The 10297-nt window shown below is 35.9% G+C and overlaps 1 pseudogene; it reads right to left on the reverse strand.

Annotated features, from left to right (window-relative positions):
* Positions 1-462: 462 nt before the first annotated feature.
* Positions 463-9800, reverse strand: LOC114755207 (methionine S-methyltransferase-like; annotated as a pseudogene).
* Positions 9801-10297: the final 497 nt, after the last annotated feature.

Below are 10297 nucleotides of genomic sequence, written 5' to 3' on the forward strand. Positions count from 1 at the left end.
AATTATATTAAGATTTCATAGCAATTCACCCAAAAAATCAATCCATCTTTTCTTTCCCTCTCATGTCTTGACATCAATTTTCTCATAACTATGGCGTCCGAGTCAATCGAAGATATTAAAAGGAGGAAGTTTACGAGCTTCGGAGATATACCGATAGTGGTAATAATTAGGCTTATTTAGCAACAAATAAAGGGTCTACAACCGAGTAGTACCTTTTTACATCAGAGAATCTAATTACAAAAGAACAAAAAAAAAAAAACATACGTTCTTATCGTAGGGAATAGTCCAGAGATTCAATTTCTTAATTATCAGTGAAAGAATGATTGTTATGGCAATTTCTTAATTAAAAATAAATTATTCTTAATTATGAGTGATAAAATGACCGCACTAAGTGGTATATATAGTAAAGAATCTTATGCCAATATAAAGCTGTTCTCATGTATAATATGTTTTTTCCATTCATACAAGAACTGAATATTATCTTCCTGAGCACAAATATAAAATTATGATCAATATTATCAGTCAGTGACACAGATTTACTAGAGGATCAGCATAAAACAGTCTCTTATACATATATACATACATATATATATATAGTATATTCATTATCCCTCGTCATAAGCGGAGCTCACAGGAAACACCACAGCCAGAGAACAACAGCACAACGATCATTGCACTGAATCACAAAAATAAAGGACGAACCTCTAACACAAGGTTCGGGACCTGCAATGAGGATCAAACTGATTCATTCATTGTCACCTTCAACCTCAAACTATTGATCTTCATTAGAAGACTTCAGGTCAGCACAAGTTCTTTGAATTTAGCGATGCACTCTAATGCTTTCTTGAACTCATTTTCTTCCAACGCGATGTTGAACCGACAGTAACCGGGAATTCCAGTCCAGGAGCCACTGTTTATGCATAAACCAGTGGCATTGAGAATGGCAGTCCTAATATTTGAGTCATCAATCTTGATTTCAGTGGTGGCATTTCCATGGCTCTCATCACTTTCTGGTGAAATCTTGAGCTTCATGATCTTGTCGAGATAGGCCGAGGGCTTGGCCACGACAGAAACACCAGCTGAGGAATCAAGCACATCCCACCCACATTTCTCAAGAGCCTATGGCCAGTAAGAAAGAAATGAAGAATATATCAAAATCATGGCAAATACAGATAAGTTTGAAATTATAGATCATAGGCAGATTAAGATTCAAAATGATTTGGAAGTTAAAAAGCATGTGCTTTTGAAATGTTTGGTACACTGAATAGGAATGAATCCAAAAAATGAACTGAAATGTAACAAGAGTATAATAAAAATTGCATCTTATTTTTTGTATATTGGAAAGAAAATCTCTGCATAAATGCAACCAGCCGGGCCGCATGTCTTAAGAAGTATTATTTCTTAAGTGAACATCTGAATATATAATTAGTTTCATGATTCCTCTACAAAAACTTGGCTGAATAACCATACAACATTTTGTTGCCAGTTCAAATGTGCAAGAAGTTACACTGAGCGGTCATTCCAATAATGTAATTTGAAAGCCAAACGGGAGGTTCAAGCAACATAAGGAATATATTATTTTACTAGCTGCTTGCCCTTTCACAAAACAGAAATTATTTTAAAAATCTAATTTCAACAAAATGGCTTAACGTAAGTTCATGCTACTTCAATTAATGAAGCACCTGACATGGAACGTTTAGAAATTTTGCTGTAGTCATGCAATCGTGTTTATAATTTATCTTTGAGATTTAGGCCACAAAAACCAGCCGGGTAGAATTCAACAAATAAAGTTCTAAATAAAAATGAAAAATTACCTCTTTCAAGCATTTGTATCTACTTCTCAATTCCCTCGTGTGCTCAATAGTGACATCATATAGGTCTGCTGATTGCTGCTCCATGAGACCCAGCAACTTCTTTATGGCATATTTAACAGTACTATGGGGTCTGCTTAATCCTGGAAAGGTATAAAATGCGTCGACTAAAACTGGCTCGTTTAGAATCAGAAACCCAAATCTGAGGACACCATTGAGCATCTTCAGAGATAATCCTCCAAAAAGAGAAACACAAAATGATGGCTTGCATGAAGAACTTAGCTCTGACAAGCACTGATGCAAATTCCAGCCACCCCAGCCTTCATAGTCATATTCCAAACCCGAAAATGAAGTGTCAATTACAACTCTTGCCCCATATTTAGCACAAGTTCCTAAGACTTCTTGCACCTCACCGTTGCTATAAAGTGAACCAGTTGGGTTAACTGTTGGGCCAGAGATATAGACCCATGGATTTTTCACAGTCTCAAGGACTCCAGCAAGTGTCTTCCCTGTGAGCTTGAAACCTTCATTGACATTGGTGGGAATTGTCACTATGCTAGCTTGCAAAAACTTGGCAGCCGTAACATAGTTCCCATTTGATCCAGTTGGAAAACATAAGGTGCCACCTTCTTTGATGCAGCAAAGGACCAATTTATTAAAAAGAGCCGTTGAATTTTCAGCATATATAATTTCTGCGTTGTTATCTGTTGGGAAACCATAGTTTCTACTGACAAATTGTTTGATGTTTGGGGTGACATTAGTTTCTGATTCTGTCATGTTTTGTCTTGCGAAACTTTCAAAAATAGAAGCCTTGATAGAAGATGGAATAGACAAGAAGCTTTGATCACTATCCATGTGGATTAGAGACCCGTTCTCCGCCCCATCGATGGACAGCTCCGCATTACTAAGCACTGGTATAGTTGAGCCAGCAAATCCTATCGTAGCTGCTGATTTGACATTTTCACTGTTTCTCTGAAGAAATAAGTCAAAATTTAAGTCAAAATTTAGGTAATGAAACAAAATTCCAATGGGGATAATTAATCTAAGGAGTTTAACTGCCCAGATGTTGGTAACAATAAAGAAATTGAACAAGATGGGCTAGATAACATTTTCGTTTTTCAGATTGTAATCAGCCCAGGAGTTCAAATTTGAAACAGTTAAGGCACGGAACTCCAGGAGGCCTCTGGCTCATCAGGAACAAAAAAGAATCAATGACCATAAATTAGTTCCGACCATTACACTAGGTTATGCATGGGAAAAAATATCAGTTTGTCAATTGATTCATCCATACCAAGTTGATTGTTCTAGTTTGCTTCAGATAACAAGGTAGATTGAAGGAGACTAAGGTAGTAATGGATATGCCTAAGTTCCACATCAAAAATTATAGAATGCTTTATAGGGTATTTAAGCGACTTGGTTCTCCCACCTCAAATGCCAAGGCTTCATATTCATTACGGTTGAATCACAGTTGCCATCGTCTTCTTTATCATTTCTCTATCTATGACACGCATTTATGACATCCATTAAAGTCCATTCAAATCCCTTGTAGGCATCATGAATTCTTGATATGGTGCCAAATTGTGCTTTGATACCATTTGATGCATGGTAAAATATAACACTACTCTTTACTCAACTTATTCATATCCAATACGACTTTCTCATTCATTATTTATAAGCTACTGGGGATGCAAATCATCTAATACACTCCCCAATTACTCAGAGGAAGTAAGACTGACAAACCTGAGTAACTGGATGTCTGTCTGCAAGCTGAAAAGCAAGAAGCTCATGAAAAATACAACCATAGTAGTACTGACTAATCCGTGAAGTATTGCCCTCAAGTAGTTCAACAGTTTTGGATAAGGCACTGAAGAGAGACTCTTCTTCAGAAATGACAAAAGCTACTTCTAAATCTGGATAAACCTGCAATATGTTGTTCAAATCATCAAGAAGAAATTGTGAGGAAAAAAATCGAATGTGCCCTGTATGTGGTGATTGAGTCAAAGCAGTCAACACAGAACTTTACCTTATTCTTCACTAATCCACATATAATTGCTGCATGAGTAGGAAGAGTATTTCCTGCTAGATATTTTAGGACCCCAATAGATCCTGGGAGGCTGGATAGCTCAAAGTGATCAGATATGTCTATAAAGAGACGAGATCCAATCTCCCGTGTTGCTTCCAAGAGGTTAACAAAACCTGAACTAGTAACTGCCTCAAAAAGAGCAATCCCAGTCACCACCACTTGTGGCTTCAACTTCTTTATCAGTTCTATCATTAAGTCCGACTGCCTAGGAGCTTCAATTACTGTAAGAGTATCCTCTGAGGAGTCACCAGATACTGCATTCTTCTGAAAAGAAAAAGAAAAATAGCATATTTAAGTCAGATTAACATGCAGAGTTTTCAAAATGAAACAGAGAAATTCAATCATTTATTTCCACTAGCACTCCTTTTTTTGGGATAAAATCCACTGGCAATTTCCAATTTTGGAGAAATTATATATTTAGAACTAGAACTATGGATATGGATACATCACTAAATAAATGCTAAGAGAAGCTATGCAGGCGAAATGAAGAGGGAAGGTCTCCACGATGACAAACAACTTTATCAGGACTCCATATCTGTCAGCAAAAGAGAGGGTCATCATCATCTTTATTCCTTTTTTATCCCATTAATATAAATGCAAGGAACAAAAGACACATTTCCATATGTTCAAAGTCTCAATATGGCAGTTGCAACTAATACCTCTATATTCTCCTAAGCAAAAGAATGTTAAAAATATATGGTGATTATTGCTCAGCTGTTAAGATTATATCATTAACACTAAACATCTTGTTCACCTGGATAGAAAATATTTGTTCATAAAATATAAATAGGGAGAAATTGAAAGATATGATACAGCCAAGCCAGTCACTATTAATATCAGCAAAAAATTTTATTGCAGAAAAGAAGTTGGCTTATGCCGATTAAATGGTTCTGATAATATAGAACCACTCATAAGCCCATCTCTTCTGTCAAAAGAAGCAGCAGGTCATACAGAAAATTCTCGTAAATTGGTGATATCAGAAGCCCATCGGCTTTGCAAAATATTAGTAAATTTGTAAATTTCCAGGAAAATGGATTTTATATCCAACAGCTCCATATTACAACAGAATCCCTTATTTAAAACCGCCAGAGAAATAATCTCATCCTGATATGATAGGGTAAGGATACCCCAGAATGACAGGGAGTTCATCATCGTTGCGCTAGATCTCACTAATCTCATCCTCCCACGGAAAGTAAGTGATGCACAACTCTCAGTGTCTGGCAGTTTTATTCCACTGCTCAAAATCTTGAAAGCACTTTCTGATGTATCTTGTAGATTTTGGTCAGCAACTAACACATTAGCATCATAAGGCAGCTAAATATATTTTTCCCATGCAAAAGAGTTTTTTTTTTTTTTGGAGCTGCTTATGCTCTGATGACATAAACTATCCAAACTGGTTTACTTTCACCCTTAAAAGTTCTAAGAGATTTCAGCAAGTGGCAAAAGAATTCAGTCAGAATCAATTCGATTCCTGCAGAAATTTAAAGTTCAAGGACAAAGATGTGCCAGGCTCCCAGCTATATGAAGCAAGAAGCTGTTCTTAAAGGAATCTGCTACTAGAAAATAGAAGTTATGGTTGCAGTTGCTTATGACACTTTGAACAACATGAAACACCAAAAAGCATGTCATGGAAACTGCATACCTCAACTGCCAAAGATGTTAACCACTGCCTGGGCAGGTGTCGAGTCAGGTGTTCATCAACAATTGCAAGATGAGGTGAGCACAAGCGAAGAGCATTCTCAATTGCTACAGTCCTTGAAGGGCAGATGATCACATTCTATAAAAAGATTTGCAAGGAAAAAGTCAATATCAGGTGCTACAGGACATTTTCCAAACGTGAGCCAGGTAGCTCAAGTGGGGAAAATGTAACATGCCATCAACAAAAACAGTATAAAGGACTGCAGAGAATTTACATTTTATTTTCAATACATCATAGTAGGAAGTATTTGCACTCATGAGACAAAGAAGGTACAAATTTTAATTCCTATGAATATCCACAAACTTTAACCCATTTAATATGTAATAATCTAATAATAAGATTTTCATCGCATGAGAATACAAGCCAACAAGACAGAGTCTTCTAGAACAAAATGAATAGAAGAGTTAGAATACTATAAAAATTAAATCATCTGACAGAAATAGTGTTACTAGAAAGTAAAGATAAAAATCTAACAACTTGACAAACTAATAGATAAAGATGAGAACCAGGGAAAAAAAAAAAAAAAGCTTTAGGAGTGAGTGTACTAGTAAGAACTTGTGCTAGCCACCAAAAAACAAATATTACAAAATTTCTAATAACATGTTCTATGCTGCACAACTTTTTCTTGTCATCTTGAACACTCCTCCCCAAGATGCGAAGTAAACATTTACCATACACGGCTTATAACTAGCTTTCCTAGCATTCCAAATCTATTTCCCAAAAATTAAGTCCAGCTTGAGTAATAGCATTCGACTCCCTAGTTTTTTTCCAAATTTATTTGGTCCTTATTTCCAGCTAATATTTGTAACGATTCCCATGTTTTCACTAAAAGGGTTGGTCAGAGGTAGATAGGTAGGCCCACCTCCTTATTGGACACTCTCAAACCTTTGGTCTCATCTCTTGGTCTTCGTTTCCAATTTGCTGGTTTCCTGTGAATTCTAATGACAGTTGTTTGCTCGCCTTATCCAACACAACTCAACTACTACAAGATAGCACAAAAACATCAAACAGCACATGAATTCTATTCTAATTCTAACTTCTTTAAAAGAAGATCCTTCCAATTTGACGCTTTTATCAGCTGAAAAGCAGCAACCTGCTTGCTGTGTTTCATATAATCATCCGTGCATGATTAATGCCACCATATAAGGCAAGTATATAAGTGAAAGTATGGAATCAGAAAAGACTGATAAAGGGACAGAGTGGCACCTAATAGGATTCTCATTTTTATTTACATCATAATATGCCAATAAAAACATTCATGGCAAAAAATAGTAGCAGCCAGGAAATGAATGATAGCATAGAACAGAGTTGATGAGACATCATCTTATGTGTTATGCATATGTGCGTATTCTGCAGCATGGCTAAATAATGAAAGCAGCATGCTAAATAATGAAGAAGCACAATGTCACTCTTACATTGGCAGTCACTGGAACATGGTGATACTTTTTCATAAATCCTGCAACAAGACTGCGAAATCCTTTGGATCCAGATGGTGGCTCATAAGGAAAATACGAATTCTCTCTTAAGATTCTTGCAAGATAAGCAAGGAAAGGAATTTTCTCATCCGCAACTGAATCATCATCAAAGGACAAATCTAAAGAACTGCTGATCTCTTTGAATCCATTTTTAAGAAATTCAAAAATAACCTTAACCTGTCAGTGTAAGAATGCATCACACTTTAATTTCCTCCTATATAAGGAAAATAGATATGCTTTTTGTAATTCAGAGGCTTTAGTGAAGTACACACCTGACTAGGGTGACGAAGTTGACAGCTGTAAACTGATAGAGCATGAGAAATGCTGCCACCAGCCTTTCCATATGCCCATGCTGTCCTTGCACAAATTGACTGATCACCAGAAAGTCCCATAAAGAACTCAAAACGGTGTGGACTGTTCTTCTCAATCTCAACTAAGGCACTAATATCTGTGTCTGCAGCCTGTACCAACACAATAATAAGGCCTCTTCCACTGAATAAATGATATCAAGTCAAGGAGATATTTGCTTGCCTGAAGAATTTTAGTCTGCCAAAGTTTTGTGACGCGGAAACCCCGACGTTCAAACAATCGTTTGCAAACACCTTGACCTGGGCGACCTCCCATGTTAAATATCATGATTCCATTTGGTTTGATTACTGCTATTCCCTCTTCAACCGCCCTAGCAATTAACCCTAAGCCAAACTGATCCTCAACAAAAGATGGATTAAAAAAAAAATGAGAATGGTGCTGTACAGTTATAATTAATTCGCCAGCATATTAATCAGAAATATTTCTACAGGTTGATATCTTTCAAACTTGGTGAATATGGAATGAAAATTATTGAATGAGAATACTAAGCAAGTAAAATTTAAGCTGGACACAAAACCATGAGCTTTTGGAAAAATATCAGAAAAGTAGAGCTAATGAAACTTTATACAAGCATGTCAAAGATTAACAGTTACGTATTTGGCATTTAAAGAAGCGAAACATAAAAGCTAAATACATTATAGACAACCAATAAAACAATACCAGGGATTCACCAAATTAAAGTAATAATAATACAGGAAATTTCTTACCTGAAGCGCACAATAATTGCTCAAGGAATAAAGGAATTCCTCACTTGCATTTTCAGTAATAATCTTAGACATTGCATCTGGGTTGGGATTAAGAATCTGCATGAATCCCCACAAGCATAATTAATATCTTGAAAAAAGATTAAGAGATTTTTCCCAAAACACCTCCGAATAAACAAAATTCATCAAGTCCTAACTCCTAAGGTTGTTAGAGAAGCAAATTCCTCCAAGGTTCTGAGATCAACTAAGTCAAGAGAATAAGGCCGAAAGTTGAGACTTGTGCTTCTCTGAAGCCAGAAATATGGCATGCATAATAAAAGCATAGCATTTTTTATGGGAACAGATCATATAATTTGCGGTTTGTTTATTTGGCTTTATAAGTTGTGGATTATGTGACCACAGTGATGTGACAATAAAAAAAAACTTTTAATTTTAAGATAAGGAAAGGGAAAAACTCACTTCATGGGACTTTCACTGGTGTTTGGCGTTTTTCCAATAACCAAAGACTGCTTTTGCTAACAGAAATTGATAAAGAGAACAGAAACTAACTAAACTGTTTTGTTTCTTGATAGAGATTACTTAGAAAGTACTTTTCATAGCAGTAATTTTTTCAATAGTACAAGACTCAATATTATTACTAAAAAATGTGAGGAACTTGCCAAAAGTTTAATGCACAAAACAAACACCAAAATCAATAATTCTCCAAATAATAAACAAAAGAATGGACAAGAAACCACAGGATACAGCTATGAATTACATGGCATAAACAAAAGAAAGAAGGGACCTGCACCTGAATAGCAACTTTCATTAATCAAATTATCAAGTTATTATTTCCAAATCAGCACCATTCAAAGAATCAGAATATAAAATGAAAAACATAAAATCAAACATTTAATTCAACTCAAGCAAAAAGCATCCACTTAATAGTATCCATATGAGAACCTCCAACTCCAGTGTCCTACATAAATATCAAAGGAAGCCTTTAGAAGGAGCTCATGGTCATAGAATCTTGACAGTCCCGTAGTCACATGGCCCCAAAAGAGAGGCCTGGATAAACTTGCACAGGGAATACTATAACAAAATTATATCCTCCATAAAAACCCAGATAATGTCCTATATAAGATGGTTCTTGGAATACCTGAGGTATGCAGCCCACAATTCTCTCAAGTTGAATTTCATGCTCTCTGCAATATGACAGAAGATCAGATTCATGAAACTCTACCCTATCCAGCAAGGTTTTCTTCTCCTCATCATAGACAGGCTGGCCCTTTTCATCTAAAGCGTTTAAATACAAGTTTATCCAAGAAAGAAATCTTTACTGGCTCTAGGATTGATATCAAGGCCGTAAACCTGAAGACATTAGTTGTATACAAGTTAGCAGCTGCAAATAACAAAATTATTATGACAGCATCTATCAAAATAATGAAACATGAAAGCACTGAAATTAAAATAAAAAAAAGCTAACTTTCATAGGCAGCCACTTCTCGGCTATGGCAATAGATATCCAACCATTTCCACAACCTAACTCAGCAATAGTCCTGTCCTTGAAAATGGAGTCTGGGTGTCTATTAATTCCCTCATAAAAAGTAAAGGACCAGTCTTCTGGGACAAAAATGCTAGGGATCACCATCATTGTCAATTTTTTCCTCCCTTGGTATCCTGCATTTGATAAGAGATATGGAGGAAGTCAGAAGAACACTTCTCAAGAGTTACGACATGTGTAGACTCTATATCCAAAAACACATCAATCATAGACTTGCCACATTTTTCACAGAAGAATTAGCTGCAAGAAGCATATCATATAAACAATGTTAAAATTCCAGTAAACTAAGAGTACAAAGGAAAAGTAAGTTTAGAGTAAATATTTTGAGTAAAAGTCTAGAGTAAATACTTTAAAGCATCATAAGATGAGTTAATAATATTAATCATAGAGGAAAGAAAAGCCCAGCATTATGCTGGAACAATCGTTGGTACAGTCTCATTCACTGCCAAAGTAAGGCACTGAAATTAATTACTTAGAACATCTGTTATTCCTGAGAGTTGGAAATAATTAACTCCGTTAAAGGAGGCTCTGTTACTCAAGCAAAACGCGAAGAGAAACAGCATTAAAACTGTTTAATATCGAAATCATTTTGCATTGACAAAATATATGGGGC

The sequence above is a fragment of the Neltuma alba genome, unplaced genomic scaffold, assembly GCF_004799145.2.
Source record: "Neltuma alba isolate B1F8T4 unplaced genomic scaffold, ASM479914v2 tig00001316_pilon, whole genome shotgun sequence".
In the NCBI taxonomy this organism is placed as follows: domain Eukaryota; kingdom Viridiplantae; phylum Streptophyta; class Magnoliopsida; order Fabales; family Fabaceae; genus Neltuma; species Neltuma alba.